The sequence below is a fragment of the Anomaloglossus baeobatrachus genome, chromosome 3, assembly GCF_048569485.1.
Source record: "Anomaloglossus baeobatrachus isolate aAnoBae1 chromosome 3, aAnoBae1.hap1, whole genome shotgun sequence".
In the NCBI taxonomy this organism is placed as follows: Eukaryota; Metazoa; Chordata; class Amphibia; order Anura; family Aromobatidae; genus Anomaloglossus; species Anomaloglossus baeobatrachus.
In genome coordinates, this window is record NC_134355.1 from 483,610,051 (window position 1) to 483,615,198 (window position 5,148).

Sequence of the window (5,148 nt, forward strand, 5' to 3'; positions counted from 1 at the left end):
ATAAATTCCGTGACCCCAACGACTCCGCATTAGCGATGTCGCAGCGTGTAAAGCCCCCTTAAGTCTTGAATAATGATGGTTCATTTTTTGCTCGTTGGTCTCCTGCTGTGCAGCACGCATCGGCGTGTTTGACAGTGGGAGACCAACGATCTGAATGGGCAGGGAGCCGGGGTAAGCTAGTAACCATGGTACACATCGGGTAACTATGCAAAGCGTTTTCCATAGTTAACCAATGTGTGCCGAGAGCCGGGGTAAGCTAGTAACCATGTTACACATTGGGTAACTAAGCAAAGCGGTTTCTATAGTTACCCGATGTGTACCATGGTTACCAGCCTATGCCGGCATGCGTGTGTCGGGAGCCGGGGTAAGCTAGTGGTTTCACACATCCGGCTTTTCTCCACTTTGTCTTGCCGGTGTGGGCTTCCGGGGGTGCAGCAATCACCTGGGAGTCGGGGCTCCGTGTGGGTTCGGGAAATGCGTGCAGGGGGCGGGGTCAGGGTGAGCGTCCAATGCGTGAAGGGGGCGGGGCCTGGCCGAGCGGCCAATGCATGCAGGGGGCCGGGGCGAGCGGCCAATCCATTCGGGGGCGGAGCCTGGCCGAGTGGCCTATCCGTGCGGGGGGCGGAGCCGAGGCGAGGCGAGCGGCCAATGCGACGGTTGTCACTGTAACGACATAATTTTGGATGGAGCAAAACAGACAGACAGAATAAGGCAATTATATATATATATATAGATATATATATATATATATATATATATATATATATTATATATATATACACATATATATGTAATAGAAAAAACAGAATGAAACAGGGGTTCCCTTGCTGGTTTCCCACGCTGGTACTAACCTGACTAACTAGTGTAGGACCCAGCAATGGAGGTTGCCGTGAAGGGGCGCTGGGCTGGTATTACAATGGCCATTACAATATCCTAAATACCTCCATTTATGTATAAGGTAGAATTTATTTTGGTTTTTCACAGTGTGCGACTGGTCTTTTTAGTCTCATATATATATATATATATATATATATATATATATATATATATATATATATATATATATATATATAAAATTTATTTCATTTTTAATTTATTTATTCATTCTTAAATGTTAGTAATTTATTTTTATACAATTTGAGTTTGGTTCTTATTCTCGAGTTGACAGATGATGAGAAACAATAGAGATGGGAAAATGAACGTTTTTCTTTTAGTTTCATAATAATTCTGCACACTAATAGTTCCCTAATAATTTGCACATATAGATAGATATTCCCTGAAGAAAGACAAACCTCACATTTACTTTCTTAAATATTTAGATTTCAGATTTATTAACCTTTTAGATTGACCAACAGCACTATATTTGTATAATAATAAAATTAGTCATCAAAAATACAAATTGCATACTAATTGTGCACACAGTGTATAAGCACCAACTGTCATCTATTATCTCTATTATAAGGAAATTTGTGTTCGCTGAATACAGATTTCAACCATCAATTTAGAATTTAGAGAATGAAATGATCAGTCCAGAAGAAAGAATCAGATTCCTTTGCTGACATATAGTATAAAGTTTCTTAATTTGACATGTATAATTGATTTGAAGAGGGACGGTGGAGGGCACAAGCGCATCTTAGTAGTAGTTGTGGGCGAGGGGCCTCCTCAGATTTGGCTCAGCAGTCCTCTCTCTGTGGCCTGTGCCCTAGCACTCTCCACAGAGCAAAAGGGAATGGGTTGGTTGCGGGGTTCCTGGTGTGGTGTGTGGACTTTGAGTGTGCAAGCCTACCCTTTGTGTTTATGCCCTCTTGCAGACCAGGATTCTTTCGCCGGGGATATAAGAACACAGATTCATGTTTCTTACTTAGCACTAAATGTTTCACACAGTATCTGTGTCCCATCATTACTGTGGGCACAACACTTGAACTTTGTAGGTATGGTACACTTTACTTCAAAGCACATTTTTACTGCAGACTGCTCCGCGGTTCCTGGTACTACTGCTGTTGCATAAATGTCCTCATCGGCACGATATGAGACCACGGTTCCACTCTATAAAGTCATGGAGTCCCACATGGCCATGGTCGCATCCCACTCACAGAGACTGGACACTAATAGAGGATTTGACCACCATTGGACAAGATTTGTCTACTGAGGTTTCCATGCCGACCTGTTCGCCCAAGTCTATGCCAGACCTCTGCTCTGGGACTAGTACCGCTGAAGCCAGTCACTACCTGGGATACTTGGGTTCGGGCCTGGTACTCACTACGGTGGAATAGGAATAATCCATTGTCCTGTCTTACGCTAGAGTCCTTCCCTTGTGCTTTTGCCACAGACACCCACTTTCCTGGGCCTAAGGTAACTAGCTGGTTTACACACTCTTAGCTTGCTCTACCTTTTAACTTGTACTCTTCGTTTCACATGTAACTTAATACTTGGATCGGGCCCGGCTATACCCTGCAGATGGCTCCTCCCATTGTGGGACTTGCCTGTTTCCTATGTCACTGTTCCTGTTGCTAGGCAACACCTGAACTCTTACCAGGGAGTAGTACCTAAATCCCAATAAACACAATTTATATCAATATTTCGATAATGATGATCGGTGTCTTCAGGATGAGGCACATGGGCCCATCCCCCTCTTTCAGATTTATGAAAGAAATTTTACTCTTTAAGAAAAATATACTGGCCTTGATTCATCAAATGTTTTTAGCATAATTCGGGAGTAAAACTCTTTTTTATTTCAATACATTTTTATTAGGATTTTACATAATACAGATTATACACCGCAACAAACATGCGGACAGTTGAAAAATGTGTCCTATAACAGCAGGACAATAAAATTCAAAGTAAAAACAGATAACAGCTGAAAATTCTGCATAGTAGGGTTAGGGCATACAATTTGCAACATAGGAAGCAAGGGTAGGGATGATAGGTAATAAGATAACAGGTCCACCAATCAGGACTGGAAGGATGAGAATTTGGACACCACCCAGGAGGACCAACGATTCTTTATTTTATTTTTGGTAAACAGATCTGAGGTCAGAAGGAGTAATGTTTATTGATTTTTTGGATAATTTCCAATTTAGAGGTGGATAGTTATTTCTCTCCAGTGGTCTGCCAGACACATACGTGCTGGTATTAGAATGTGTGATACAATTGGTCTCAAATCGCCAGGGAATATATGTAAACCGATCCCCAAAACCGCTAGCGGACCGCTCAAACTTCCAGCCAGGCCTGTAACTGAGGTAATAATGTTAGACACTTCTTCCCAAAAAGGCCGGATGAGCAGGCAATCCCATCACACGTGCCCTGGGGAACCAACACCCGAGCAGCCCTTCCAGCAGGATTGGGGATAGGAACCACGGAATTTGGAAATCTTCAGCGGGGTGTAGTACCAGTCAAGGTGAACTTTCTTAAGCTGCTCAAGATGATTGATACAGGAGGAATATTTCTGCAGGTCGCCAGAAGCGGACCACCATTGGTCTGGGGTTGAGGAGAAAGCAAGAACCCCTTCCTAGTGCCTCATATACGCTTGTTTAGGACCATTACCGTGGGAATTAAACACTTTATATACTACCGAGAGGCCGTGTTTTTGAGAGGAGGAGGAACTAAAAAAACGCTGTATTGGCAAGCAAACAGCATTATGGCAGGATAAGGAAAATACACATGAATTTAAAAAATGCCGAATTTGCATATACTGGTAGAAGTTATTTCTGTGAAGGCCAAATTCATCCATTAGGACAGAGAAAGGTTTCAACTCCTGAATTAAGAGGATATCTTTCATGACCATAATACCATTCCTCACCCAATTGCCTAACGTGAGGCCATCCACATGAAGCTCAAAGGCTCTAATGGAAATAGACTCAAATTTAATCACCTGATGAGTAGAGACCAGATCAGACCAGTAAGAAAATGCCACTTTCATTGTCTGCAGGGGAAGAGAGGGGCCAAAGGAACTAAGTACTCGCGCCTCCAGTAGAAATCTCAAAGTCCCACGCGGGGCCAACTATTTCTCCACAAGCACCCATTTGTGAGTACTAGAATCATCATACCACTCCCTTAACATCTCTAGAACCGCTGCTTTATGGTACAAATAAAAATTCGGGACCACCAGACAGCCATGTGAATAACTATAAAATAAGGTAGACATACCAACCCTAGGTTTCTTTCCTGCCCAAATAAATCTACTCACAACTTCCTGCAGGAGAGAGAGAAACCTCTTGGGGAACCTCAAGGGAAGACAGCGAAATAAAATAAATAATTTTTGGTAGATACATCATCTTAACTATCTGAATCCGCGCCATCCAGGAAAGGGGTAAATGTATTTGATTGTCTATGTCCTTTTGAATGGAATCAGAGTATTAAAATTCTGTTTGACAATATTGGAAAGTTTACAAATCCTTAGCCCTAGGTACGAAAAGCCATCCTGGGCCCAAGTATATGGAACAAGTGAGGAGATTCTATCTCTAACAGATGGTGGAACATTAACTGAGAAGAGAACCGATTTTCCTTCGTTTAGCTTGTAATATGAAATCTGAGAAAATTCAAGGAGAGCGTTTTTGATCCCTATCAATGATCTTTCACTATCAGTGCAAGAGAGTATTACATCGTCTGCATATAGACCGATCTTATGTTCTACAGGGCCTATTTTAACTCCAGAGATTCCGGGTTGAGCCTAATGGACTCCGCCATGGGCTCCATAACTAAAGCAAAAATTATAGGAGAAAGGGGGCAAACCTGGCGGGTCATATTAGTCAGGTCAAATCTATCAGAATAGAAGCCTGCTGCACAGACCAAAGCATTTGTTTTTATGTATAAGGCCATAATAGCATCCTTTATATTACCAGAGAAACCAAATGTGTACAAAACGGCGTCCACATGGCCCCAGTGTACCCTGTCAAACGCTTTTTCCGCATCTAGAGACAGGAATACACCGGGGGTACCACTGGACTCAAGAAAGTCCATCAAATCAATCACTCTTCTAGTGCCATCTCTAGCCTGCCTCCCTGGGACAAATCCCACTTGGTCAGGGGAGACCAGGGCCGGCAAAACTGAAAGGAATCTATTAGCCCAGAATTTTGCATGTAACTCCACATCACAATTCAAAAGAGAGATAGCTCTGAAATTACCAGGAGAGGTTGGAGGCTTCAACGG